At 33.8% G+C, this 14780-nt stretch overlaps 1 pseudogene; it reads left to right on the top strand.

Moving 5' to 3' along the window:
• The first annotated feature begins 11170 nt into the window (after positions 1 to 11170).
• LOC114103643 (ubiquitin-conjugating enzyme E2 D3 pseudogene) lies at positions 11171 to 12446 on the top strand (annotated as a pseudogene).
• The last annotated feature ends 2334 nt before the right edge of the window (positions 12447 to 14780 follow it).

Here is a 14780-nt window from a genome sequence, read left to right as displayed (position 1 = left end):
TGAACTTAACATAATTTTCTAGATGAAAAAAACTAAAGCCAAAAGAAGTTATGCTCTTATCCCAAGTCACATTTCAATTCTGCTCTCAGCTGGTCTAAAATACCTTTAAATGTCAGAGTAGTATTCTTTCCCATAGATACATATTTATTTGAAATAGTTTATTTTTTCAATCACATCAGAAGATGGTATCTTAATTATATACAATTTTATGGTTCCTATTTGTCAGAGATTTTTCATAGTATAAATAATAAAAAACCCAAACAAAATGTCAACAATTTTAAACAATAAAAAGTCCCTGAACTTAATCATTCATAAAACTGTGAAGTCCATAGGTAGAGTGAGCTTTAGATTTGCTTTGATTTAATGACTGTGGCTTGACAAAGACCCAATTTATTCCTCTCTTCCATAGTGCAAGGTTTTTTTTCTCCCCCTGAGGCTAGATTTTCATAATGATAAAAAAATGTGTGGCAAGCCCCTCAGGCTTCAAATTCATAACTTCTGGTAGTAGTTCTTTCAAATAATCAAAAATGCTGTTTCACAAAAGACTAAACAAATCTTTCTTCATGGTTAAGTTTAATAGGTTCTGATTGGAATTCCTGATTTAATTCTTAAGTCTTTGGAATTCTGCTTATTGAATGCCTAGATCCTGATAGGTTAGTTAAGAGTCTAAGTAGTCTAATTCATTTGCAGCAATCAGAGCTCAATCATGGAATTAGATCAAAGTCCCTACCCAGCTCCCCCTACCCACACACCAAACAAAAAAACAAAAAAAGTAAAGGCTTCTACATAAAAGAAAAGTAATAGTAGTAGTACTGTTGTTAGAATATAAATGCAGTCAAAACCTAGGGAAGAAACTTCAGAATGCTACAGTGATCCTCTGCCAGGGTGCTCTGTGGAATCCTTGTGTCTATGTCCTTATATTTTCATCTTTTGTGAGATACAGTTTGCATACTGAAAATTCCATTAAATATAGACATTTAAAACTAGTACTTGTAATTGGAACCACAATATAGTCTTTACCTACATTAAGTAAAAGCACCTTTCTAACTTAGAGAAAGATACTCATAGTCCTCTTCGTAATTACAATTTCCCTAAATGTTTCCATTAGTGTAAATGTTGTGGTAAACATTTCCTTGCTTTTAGTTTACTTTCACCATGAAAGTGAGACTTGCTCAGCACTGTAACAAAATTTTTCCCTTCATGAGGCTTTGTAAGAATTGCATCCTATGATGCAGGTGGCTGATTTTGAAACTGTTAAATTCTTTCATGTTGTTACTCAACAACATGTATGTTGCCTGCCTTCCACTAACTGAAACTATACATATTTCACTGTTGATGGACATTTGTGTAAACTGTCATGAACATTCTCACACGTGTCTCATTGCACATGCTTGCCTTCATTTCTATTGGATATATGCCAGCAGATTTGTTGAGTCAGTGAAAGTGTATCTGCTTAGCATACCAAATATTGCTAAATGATTTTCCAAAATAGTACTAGTTAATAGTCTCACATTGGTTCAGCAGGGGGAGATTTTCTTTTCTTCCATATCCTTACAAAATCATATCATAATCAGTCATTTTAATTTTGGTCATTTTGGTGGCTATCCACCATAATGCATAATTGCAGCTTCACCCAACGTATCAATGGCTAGAAATGAGTCTGAGTACCATTATGTATATTTATTTCTTATATATATTCTCTTTGGTGAAGTGAGTATTGAAGTCTCTTATACATATTTTTCTCTGTTACCATGTCTGATTTCTTATGCATACCTCAATATTTTTAAATTCCAGTATATGCCACTTGATAATATATTTTAAAAAATATTTTCTGTATTGCAACTGTAGTCTTAACATTCTATAACTTCATTTTCATTTTAAAATAGTGTCCTTTGGCAAATAATACTTAGTAATGTAGTTAAATGCATCAGTGTTTTATGCTTATTGCATTTTGTGTTTTATAAAATATTTGTTTACTGATAGACCAAAAACTGCTTGTGTATTATTTGTTAAGTTTTATTATTTATTCTTTAATATAGATATTTATAAGCAACTTGGAATTGTTATATATGTGTGATGTGTGCTAGAGATCATTTTATATCTGTCTTTACAAATAGGTATCCATTTATTCTTTCATTAAGGTCTTTAATTTTTTCAGTGTTATTTTGTAATAAAGTTAGAAAAATATATTATTTTTCATAAAATTAGAAAAATACATTATTTTTTAGTATTTAAAGCTATTGTGTTTCTTAAACCCTTATTATTTTTTTGCAAATATTCGATTATGATCTATAAGTATCTCTGTATTCAGTACTTGATTAAACTCACTAATTCTATTAGCATATCTGTAGGTGACTTTGTCAGTGCACCCAATGTGCATCTGTAGGTATCCCATAATTTCCTGTATAAATAATTATGTCATGTAGGAAGTAATTCGTGAATTAAAGTGTGGTCAAAGAAGGTATGGCTTATAGTTTTAATTTTTTCAGCCTTTCAGGACTTGTTGTGTGATCTAATATACTGCCAAAGATTCTACATGTTACATAATAGAATGTGTAGTCCATAATTGTGAACTCAGCATAGTAGCATATATGTTTATTAGATGAAGTCGGTTTGCTTAAATCTTTTGTTTTGATGGTATTTGTGATTTGTGTATCAGTTCCTAAAAGAATAAAAACCAATCTCTAGCTACATGTATTTGTTTTTATCTGCTTAAAACAGATATAACCTGCCATCAATTTCCTGTCAATTATAAAGGAAGGCATTAAGTAATCATCAGAATTATCAGACAGGCATCAGATGCAAGAGATTACATTCTAGTAAATGACATTTTTTTTTTCATTTTTAATCTCTAATATGCCTAATTAATCTTATTTTTTTCTGAAAATGATATAAGTAACTTCCTGTGGTAAGTATTTAAATGATATATATCTTCAATCATTCTTTGACTTTCAAACTTTCTGCCTCCTTATGATTTAGACATTGTTATGGTTTAGATATTAGGCATCCCAAAAAAACTCACGTGAGACAATCCAAGAACATTCATATTCGTTTATGAGAACCTTAACCTAATTAATGGACCAATCCACTGATATGGGTGGTTAACAGTAGGCAGGGATGGTGTGAGTAGAGGAAATGGGTCACTGTGGGCATACTACCAGGTTTAATATTTTGTCCCTGGTGAGCAGAGGTCTTTCTCTGCTTCCTGATTTCTGTGTCTGAGCTGCTTTCCTCCAACATGTCCTTTCCTCATGATGTTCTGTCTCATCTTGAACCCAGATCTATGGGGTTAACTAATCATTGGCTGAACCTCTGAAACCATAAGCCAAAATAAACTTTTCCTCCTCTAAATTGTTCAGGTCAGTTCTTTTGGTTACAGGGATATAAAAGGTGACTAAAACAAACACTTTTCATTAGCATATTTTATTTTGCTATTTTATTGTCTAAATTCTTTTTATTGGATCTTTTATTCCAAATATAATATTAATATTTATTAAATAATTTATTAAATAATTAAATATAATATTTACTTTATTTTAAATCTTGTATCTTACTTTATTATTTCTTTCCCTTTCTGTTTAGAAGATCATTTGAAGCAGGGACATAGTCTAGAAAAGAAGGTTGCTTTATTTTTGATTATTCTTTATCATACTGTTCAAAACTCTGGAATTTTATTTCAAGATATACAAACCCATTACTTTCTGCTAGCAGGCTCCAGAATTCACCATTTGTAGCCTTAGTACTTCTTGCTGATGAAGATAGCGTAGAGGCCCTGAGGTGACTCTGTTAGGAAATGGTGTTGCCAGATGCTGGGTTCATTATTCTAAATTCTTTTGTCTCCTGCATCTTGATTTAGTTATTCTCTTCTAATGTGTCTGTTGTCTGATGCCTTTGTTGTTTTTTCACACATTTTATTTTTATTTGCCAAGATTTACTAGTAGTCCTCCATGGGAAAGTTTGTCTGAAATTACCATTACTGGAAGTACAAGTCTCTCAGAATCTTAAAAATACAGACATGTTCCATCTTGAAGAGTGTATCTTCTTATAGATGGATACATCCATGATAATCTGTGAATATCCAATATAAATGCAATAAATTGGTAATTAAGATCGATCCTTTAAATATTTCACAAATAAATATTTTATTTTTTCATTCAATATCTCACTGAAGGTAAGTAATCCTCAAATTATGAGCTACATATTTTACTGATAGTATTTCTTCTTAAATAATTCATCATAACTTTATAGTGTTTAAAGACTGACAGTTTCTTGTAAAATTAGAGTATTATATTGCAATGCATATTTTTTTCACTGAAAACACAAAATTACCCTTTAAAGTACCAATTATCTAATATTGTATCTAATAAAAATATGCCATTTTGGAATACTTTAAATAGAGACAACACTGTTCTTTAACAATTAATCTTAAAAATAATTTGTTGCATGATCTCAGATACATCATTCCTTAATTGTAACCTATCAATCATTATGAGCATCTACTATGCTATTTTTCACCCTCCACTTTAATGCTTTCTACCCACCCATCTGTACCTATTCACTAAGGAAGTTTTCAAGGTTAGTCAACTTTAAGGTCAAGAAACTTTTATTAAAATATATCTCTGTAGCCAAGGAAGTAAAAAGATATCTAATTTGCATTATTTAAATACTAATGTAGATGTATGGTGGAGCTGAGTTCCACAGGTTAAAAATGAATAATAAGTCATTTTCCATATAAGACTTTAGTCTGCTTTTGTAAAATATCTCAGCTATAAGACTCAGTGTAATTGACCAAGGGGATGTTACTTGAGTATTATTTTAAGAATTTTCAAAAATATAGCATTCTACATATTTTTAATGTATACACAAATGTATGAAATATATAAATTTACTATGATCTCAGATACACACACAGCTATGATATATAATAGGTAACATTTTTATAATCATCTCTTATTTTCTTCGCAGGGTGGGTGTATATCAGTAACTCATAATCACTGATCACATGGACCCTTCTTTGGGAATCACTGCCACATTGAACCACTATATGCTCATAAGTTTGGATCCTTCAGTTTGTTAGTATAGAAAATGAAAAATATGACTTAGAACCACTGTTCCATAATTGCCCTGTTAAATTGTTTGAGAATTAAGACAAAAATTAAGTCGATCAAGAGAGATTTCTCTTTAAAATCAGAGAATACACCTTGATTTGAGTATACACATTCACAAATATCAGTGGGAAAATACTTTCTTGAACTTTTTCAACAGTATAGAAAAAGGGAAATAACAGGATAAGGTGGAATGAACTGCCTGCATTGCAGCAACTTTTCTCCATATCTGTTAATCTTAAAAGAGATAGTGTTTTGGTCATGGAGATTCAGTGACACATGTGAGAAATATGCCTACCTGCCCCAAACCAAAGATGGGCTTGGAGACATGAAGTACAGCAAAAAAACAACAACAAAAAAAAAAAAAAACAAAAAAAGATACTTTCATGACACTTTCAGCAAGATTGAGTGCCTGGTGGTCAGGTACCTCCAGAGCAGTTATAATCAGCATTTTATCTCCTAATACACAAGGTCCTTCTCCCAGTTTCTCATCGGCTGAATACTATGGCGTGCACAGTCTTCCTGAACATCACCTAGATTTTACTGTCTCCTACTGGGTTATTTAAAGAAATATACCTTTAGATATTCCCATCTCCCTTTGTTCTTCTGTGGTGGGAAAGCCACAAAGGAAAGGTATTCCTTCTTGGGTGAGTGCATTCTGACACTTGCATAGCTCTTACTTGTTTATATAAGTTACTATTTCTTAGCAGAGATATTTCTCTCCTTCCCCAACCTCCTGTTTGTCAAGGGGCTGTTCGGGCCCATAGATATTGGATCTGCCACATTCATGGGCAAGTTGCTATTGTGTATCTTTCCATCTTTCTCTATTTCCCTCCAGCTGTCTTTTTTGCATTTCAAGTTTATATCTAAGGGTAAATACCATATTCTGGAAATAGACCACTGGATTTTGTATTTCTCACACACAGCACCTCACTTGTTGACCAGAAGAGTACTTGGTAATTGTTTGCTGACTGTGTAGTCTTCTGTTTAGTTTACCTTAATGAAAACCTTTTCCAGAAGTGTTGGTGCATCTTTAAATTTCATAACAGAGAACAAACTAGTCCATGTTTTACTGTTTGGGACAGGCCATCGTGTTTCATCCATTTCTTTCTAATTGAATTGCTGATTTTAATTTATGAAGATGTGGAGGACTTTATCTGGAACATATTCTGTGTTCAATAAACATCACTATTGTCCTATCATCAAATATCTATTTTTTTTTGGGGGGGGGGGAAAGGCCCCTAGGGTTGTCAGGGCATTTCCCCTAAGGCAAAGTGTCTATCCTATCTCATTCAGAGGAATGCACTGTAGACTTTCTACTGAGAAAATTTATGTTTGTTTTCAGGCAATAGTGTTATAAGTTTTGGTGTGGTCTAGAAGATATTTCTGAATATCCATACTCTGCATATGGAGATTTTTGTGTTGGGATGCTACTCATGATTCCACATAGGATTACTCATTCTTTTTACTCTTTGGATATCCTGTGTGATTGCTAAATAGTATAATAAATAATTGGTTTTAATTAAAACTATTAGGTAAAACCATGTAAAAAGCACCTAATATTATTTTCTTACCAAAATAGCCCAATGATTTCACACAGAAAGAATGTCCTCAGCAACTATTCCAATCATCCACTCTAGTTATATAAAATATGCAAACCAGGAGAAATAACACCAATAATAAGACATAAAATACACACAAAACTGATGTAAATGCATGAGTTTATACTTAAAGAAACAAAGGCAGGAAAAACTTCCATAATGAATGAAGGGAAAAAAATTATTAATGTATGAGGCAGTAGCAGAAACAGCATTGCTTTAAACCTTTCTGGATCTCCTCAGTCTAACTCATGCACATATACTGTATTAGTCAAAACAGTTTCACTGTCTTTAGCACAGTAAATCGAACTCTCTGTGAACAATATCTATAGGAGTACATTTTGACAAGGTAACCCCATGCTCCCCTAAACACAAAAGGGTGAGGGATAACAAACTCAGGATAACACCACCAGACTCCTTTCTACACCTTTGAAGAAGGACATGGAGACAAAGTAAAGCAGCTCCTTGTCTTCCTGAGAGTCACAGACTCTCATTGATAGAGAAATTTCCAAAAGTGAAAGAGAGGGATGGCTGAGCTGGATAATGAAGCCAGCCATGAGTTTCACAGGCTCCAGTTGGCAGGTGAGTAAAAGCACCAGTTGGAAGGACTGGCACTGTGGCATTGGGGGTCCTGGGAGCTCTCAATCAGCTAAAGATCTCCCCAGGAAAAGTCCCTCACAGAGGAGAAGTTTCTGTGAGTAGAATCCACATAAAAAGGGACAAGAGTAGTACAGTCAGAAGAGAAAAAGGCTCTAGACAAAGGGTGGAGAAGGGACTGTGTGTGAATATCTCAAACAGTTTAAAGCCATACTCTTGAAAACTGCACAATAGCAATAAGTCAAAGTTTCTGAACTTTAGAGCTCTAGCAATGTTAAAGCAAGGAAAATTATCCAGATCCATCTCCCATTCTAAGAACAGGTGAAAAATCATCTTGTTTAAACATGAGCAGAAGAAAATACTGGTCAGAACTTATAAAAATTTTATGAAAAATATATGAAGAGAAAACAGAATAACAGTATTATAAAACAATGTCATACCTGGAAGACATGGCCTTGGAAGAGTTACAATCTGTAAACTATTGTTTCAAAATGAAGTGAAATGAATTATAAAACAATGCCTTTTATGAAAACAATGCATCTTATGAAAGCACACATTTCAGTTGCAAAAGAAAAAGGGAGGATTTTATCTACTTATTTATCTATTTTTTTGGCATAGGAGAGTGAACTCAGGGGCACTTGACCACGGAGACATATCCCAAGCCCTTTTTAAATATACTTTATTTAGAAACAAGGTCTCACTGAGTTTCTTAGGGCCTCACTAAGTTGCTGAGGTTGGCTTTGAACTCCTGACTTCCCTACCTCAGCCTCCTGAGTCTCTGGGATTACAGGTTTACACCACTGCATCCTGCAAAGGGAGGATTTTAAAAGAGACCAAGAGACCTTACAAAGCCCAAGAAAAGTTGCTCATGAAATCAATATTAAACATTTAAAAAAATAATACGTAACTAGACAGAGCTCAAGTGTGAATTAACACCAGGAATAATGACAAAAGAAGAAATATGGATAAACCCACAAGAGACAAGGATATTGATAGAGAGTGGCAGCCATCCGACTGAGGTGGCCTCTCTTCACCTACCATGTGTGAGAGGAGCACTTAATAAGGAACCAAAGCACTTGGAATGGGACAAAAATAAATACTACCATAGAAGAAACATTCCTGAAATAAGCCAGAGTTGGAAGTGAGCACATTGGATAGTTGGGGACATCAGCTCTGAGCAGCTAATGAAGAGACATCTTAGTAAAATTTTTTAACCCTAAAGCAAGGCTAAGGATTAAAAAAAACAAAAACAAAAACAAAACAAACAAAAAAAAAACAACCTTGGGGTCTTCAAGAAAAATGACTTTTTAAAAATGTAGAGTGACTAGATAATCATTCAAATGAGGAGACAGGATAGTTGAAAACAGGTGCTATTAATAATTATGAGCAACTATTGTAAACAAGGACTGTTAAAGCAGAATGGAATATGTTATCTTCCTACTTGTAAGAGAAAGAAAAATCACATGGATTTCAGACTTTTTACAGCTATGATTATGCCAATGATAATCAAGTGGAAATTTTAAGATCACCAAAGAGAGAGAATGGGAAACAAAGATCTTATCTATGGCCAAATTCCTCTTAAAACTACCAGGGGAACTGACATAAACATGCAAAACTTGGGAGAGGTTGTTCCCTTGAGTTCCTTCCTATATTAAAAAAAAAAAAAAAAAAAAGAGGTGCAAAAGAAGAGAAAAAACAAAACCCAGATGATCCAGCAATAACAAAGCAACATGATAGAACTGAATCAAAATATACTTATCATTTTATTCATTTTTATTTATTTATTTTTTGGGGGGTGTACTGGGGATTGAACTCAGGGGCAATCAATCATTAAGCCATATCCCCAGCATGATTTTGTATTTTATTTAGAGAGAGGGTCTGAGTTGCTTAGTGCCTCGTTTTTTTTGCTGAGGCTGGCTTTGAACTTGTGATCCTCCTGCCTTAACCTCTCTAGCAGCTAGGGTTGCAGGCATGTACCATCGTGCCCAACTATACTGACAACTCACTTCATGAAAGAAAAAAACTATCCAGATTCCTTAATAAAGTGAAATCTGACATTGCACCATGTATAAGAAATTCATTGTTGGGCTGGGGATGTGGCTCAAGCGGTATGGCGCTTGCCTGGCATGTGTGGGGGCGCTGGGTTTGATCCTCAGCACCACATAAAAAGTAAAATAAAGATGTTGTGTCCACCCCAAACTAAAAAATAAATATTAAAAAATTCTCTCTCTCTCTTTCTCTCTCTCTAAAAAAAATCCATTGTAAAAAACAATATTTATAATGTTTAAAATTAAAGAAAGTATACCTATGTAACAAGAACAGGTAATAGAAAGATCTTATCAAAGTTATATCTGCAGCCTATCTTTCCTAGTTATTTTTTTTATCTTTTAGAATTCTGGGTCATGTGTGCCTTCTCATCTTGGCTGTATTGCACATTATTTGTAGTAACTTCTGGCTTGTCCTCAAATCTGTAGACATTCTAATGGTACAGTATAAGATTTCTTTGTTTCTTTATTTCTTGCATTACATCTATCTGAAATTTGGGGATCAACTTAAAGTTTCTTGAATTATATTTTTCTTTAAGTATTTTCTAAGTTAAGGATATGTGAAAAGCAAATTTAGTCTTCTGTGTCTAAGGTTACTATATTTTACCTTTTCTATTGTATCTGGTTCCTTTGGATATATAACCCTAGTCTTATTGTTATTATCCCCAATAATTTTAACACAACATGACACTGTGTATGGCATCTCTTGTTGCTCATGGAGGCTTATATAAATATATTTTCTTATCATTTGGTAATATTTATTTTCTTTCTGATAGTATTGAAATTTTCCTGGTGATTAATGTTAAGAAATTTCCCTATATTATGTCTGGAAATTGCTCAACCTGATCCTTATTCTGTTCAAAATTTGGTATGAGAACATTGTATCAAGTATATGCATTAAAAATCATCTATTAAAAATTATATGCATTAAAAATCATACTAGTCACCTCTTTGGCCACTTTATTTCCTAAAAAAATATCCAACATCTCTGCTTTACAATTTATTTACTTTTAACAATTCTCTCATTTTTATTTTTATTTTTTGCATTCTTTGGTATAATTTATTAGACCTACCTTATATGTGGCAGACTTGTCTAATTAAAAAACAAAAATTCTTGTGTATTGGCTTTATTAGTTTACTAGAGCTTCTGTAAAAATACCAATATCTGCATGGCTTAAACAACACATATTTATCGTCTCACTGTTCTAGAGATAGAAGTCCAAGGGTAAGATATTGGAAACAGTCTTCTTTTGTTTTTCCTTCTTCTCTGTGGTGGGTATTGAACCCAGGGCCTTGTGCATGCTAAACAAATGCATCACTTGTCTTAACTCTTCTTAACTATTTGCAATAGCAACAACCCTATTTTCAAATAAGTTCACTTTATATGGTACAGGGAACTAGCACTTCAACATAAATTTGGGGGATGACCATCAATCCATATGATGGTAGCCATACAATGACCATTTATGGGTATGTATGATGCTATAGAATAATCTTCATTTTATTTTAATGGATTTAAGTTCTACTTTGTAGGATCTGAGGATAATACATTTTTATTTTTGAGCTCAGATTTTATTTTTAATATTATGTTAAGTTATACATTCTAACAATAATACTTCCATAGATTTTTTTAGCTAACATGTGCATATTTAATATTATACTTTTTCAAGATTTTCTACATATCTATAGTAGAAACATACCTGGAAAAGTGTCCTGGTTTTTCTCAACAGCGAGTTAGCCTTAGGATACATATGAATGTATCTTTTTTGTCTTATGTTTTAAATTGATAAATTATAGTTACACATAAAAGTGGAATTCAGATCTTGTGGCTGTGTCGTGCGCGTGAGCCCCGTAGGGCCGGGGAGGCACCAGCTGCCGCGCGGGGAGGAGGCCGAGGCCGCAGCTTGAGGGAGGCCCCGGCCCCTCTGCGCCTGTGTCTGGCACAGCGGTGTGAGACGAAGACACAATCCTTCCCCGCCGCCCGGATAATCAAGAGTTTTGGCCGGACCTTTGAGCACACACCGAGATAGTGAGGAGCCAGACGAAAAGCACAGACTATGGCGCTGAAACGGATTAATAAGGAACTTAGTGATTTGGCCCGTGACCCTCCAGCACAATGTTCTGCAGGTCCAGTTGGGGATGATATGTTTCATTGGCAAGCCACAATTATGGGACCTAATGACAGCCCATATCAAGGTGGTGTATTCTTTTTGACAATTCATTTTCCTACAGACTACCCCTTCAAACCACCTAAGGTTGCATTTACAACAAGAATTTATCATCCAAATATTACCAGTAATGGCAGCATTTGTCTTGATATTCTAAGATCACAATGGTCTCCTGCTTTAACTATTTCTAAAGTTCTTTTATCCATTTGTTCACTGCTATGTGATCCAAATCCAGATGACCCTTTAGTGCCAGAGATTGCACGGATCTATAAAACAGACAGAGATAAGTACAACAGAATATCTCGGGAATGGACTCAGAAGTATGCCATGTGATGCTACCTTAAAGTCAGAATAACCTGCATTATAGCTGGAATAAACTTTAAATTACTGTTCCTTTTTTGATTTTTCTTATCCGGCTGCTCCCCTATCAGACCTCATCTTTTTTAATTTTATTTTTTGGTTACCTCCCTCCATTCATTCACATGCTCATCTGAGAAGACTTAAGTTCTTCCAGCTTTGGACAATAACTGCTTTTAGAAACTGTAAAGTAGTTACAAGAGAACAGTTGCCCAAGATTCAGAATTTTTTTAAAAAATGGAGCATGTGTATTATGTGGCCAATGTCTTCACTCTAATTTGGTTATGAGACTAAACCATTCCTCACTGCTCTAACATGCTGAAGAAATCATCTGAGGGGGAGGGAGATGGATGCTCAGTTGTCACATCAAAGGAAGCAGCATTATTCTAGCAGCATCCATTTTGTTTAAACCTTCCACTGTTAGAGATTTGAGGTTACATGTTATACTTTATGCTCATAACTGATGTGGCTGGAGAATTGGTATTGAATTTATAGCATCAGCAGAACAGAAAATGTGATGTATTTTATGCATGTCAATAAAGGAATGACCTGTTCTTGTTCTACAGAGAATGGAAATTGGAAGTCAAACACCCTTTGTATTCCAAAATAGGGTCTCAAAACATTTTGTAATTTTCATTTAAATTGTTAGGAGGCTTGGAGCTATTAGTTAATCTATCTTCCAATACACTGTTTAATATAGCACTGAATAAATGATGCAAGTTGTCAATGGATGAGTGATCAACTAATAGCTCTGCTAGTAATTGATTTATTTTTCTTCAATAAAGTTGCATAAACCAAAAAAAAAAAATAAAAGTGGAATTCATCACGACATTTTCATACCTGCACCTGACATGGTTTGATTAAATTGATTTTGTGTTCCTCTCCTTTCCCATACCTCCTGTCCTACCTCTCTCCCCTTCCCCTATTCTACTGTTCTCCCTTGTATTTTTATGAGATTCCCCTCCCCTTTTAATTCCTTATTTCTTTTTAGCTACCATATAAAAGAGAATACATTTGACCCTTCACTTTCTGAGTAGGACTTATTTCACACATCAGAGTATTCTCCAATCCCATTCATTTACCAGCAAATTACACAATTTTATTCTTCCTTATAACTAAAACACCATTACGTACATTTTCTTTATTCATTATCCATTCATCTATTGATGGATACCTGCAATGGTTCCATACCTTGACTATTGTGGCTTGTGCTGCTATAAATGTTGTTATGTGTGCTATCACTATAATATACTGGTTTTAGTTCTTTTGGATAAATGCCAAGGAGTGGAATAGCTGAGCCTTACGGTGGTTCCATTCCTAGGTTTTATGAAATCTCCATACTACTTTCCAAAATGGTTATACTCATTTGAAGTCTCACCAAAAATGTATAAGCATACCTTTCCTCCGCATACTTACCAGCATTTATTATCTGTATGCTTGATGATTGCCATTCTAACTGGAGTAAGATGAAATCTCACTTTAGTTTTGATTATATTTCCCTGGTTGCTAAGGATGTTGAACATTTTTACATAAATGTATGTTGGCTATTTGCATTTCTTCTTTTGCAAAATATTTGTTTAGTTCATTTGCTCATTCATTGATTGAGCTGTTTTTTTTTTTTTTTTGGTGTTAAGTCTTTTGAGTTCTGTAATAGTCGGGTTATTAATCTCCTGTCAAAGGGTAACTGGCAAATATCTTCTTCCATCCTGTAGGTTCTCTCTTCACAATCTTGTTTCTTTTGCTGTTCAGAGACTTTTTATTTTGATGTTGTTCTACTTACTGATTCTGGGTTTTATTTCTTGGATTTTAGGGGTCTTATTAAGGAAGTTGTTGCCTGTGCCAATATGTTGCAGGGTTGACCTTATGTTTTCTTCTAGCAGTTTAAAAAAAATGTTTCTGGTCTTACTTCTAGGTCTTTAATCCACTGTGAGTTGATTTTTGTACAGATTTAGAGAAAATTATGTACTTTCAATCTTCCTACATAAGGATATCTAGTTTTCTTTTCCAGCACGATTTGTTAATTGCAACCTTCTCCAGTGTTTGTTTCTGAAACCTTTATCAAGGATCAGATGACTGAACCTGTGTGGATTTGAATCTGTATCTTCTTCTCTATTCCATTGGTCTCTGTCTGTTTAGATGGCAGTGCCCAAGCTGTCTTCATAATTATAACTGTAATATAATTTGAGATCAGATATTATAATTTATCCTGCATCCATCTTTTTGCTCAGTATTGCTTTGGCTACTCTAGGTTTTCTATTCACCTCATATGAATTTTAGGATATTTGTCTTTTTCTGTGAAGAAAGTCATTTCTATTTTGATGAGGAATGCATTGAATCTGTATATAGATTTTGGTAATATGACCATTTTGACAATATTAAATCTTCTGGCCCAAGAGTATTCTTTCATCTTCTAAGATCTTCTTCAATTTCTTTCTTTAGTGTTCTATGGTTTTTACTGGTTAAATATAGTCCCACGATTTTTTGTTTGTTTGTTTCTTTTTGTTTATTTTTTTGAGACTATAGTGATGGAATTATTTTCCTGATTTTTTTTTCATTAGATTAATTATTATAGTGTAGGAAGGCTACTAATTTTTGTTGGATCTTGTATTATTCTAATCTACCAAATTTGTTTATCAGCTCAAGAAGTGAAACATTTTGGGTCTTCTAAGTATAGAGTAATGTCATCATCAGAGATAATTTGATTTCTTTTTTTTTTACCTTTTTGTATCCCTTTAATTTCCTTCCTTTGCCTGATTGCTCTGACTAGAGTTGCAAGAACTATATTGAATAAGTGGTGAAAAAATATATATGTATATCCTTGTTGTGTTCCTGATTTAGACAAAATGTTTTCAGGTTTTCTTCACTCAGTGTGATGTTGTCTATAGGTTTGTCATATATAGATTTCAGGAT

The sequence above is a fragment of the Marmota flaviventris genome, chromosome 1 (assembly GCF_047511675.1).
Source record: "Marmota flaviventris isolate mMarFla1 chromosome 1, mMarFla1.hap1, whole genome shotgun sequence".
Taxonomy (NCBI): Eukaryota; Metazoa; Chordata; class Mammalia; order Rodentia; family Sciuridae; genus Marmota; species Marmota flaviventris.
The sequence above is the reverse complement of the archived record's forward strand: the minus strand, read 5'-3'. Positions and strand labels throughout refer to the sequence as shown.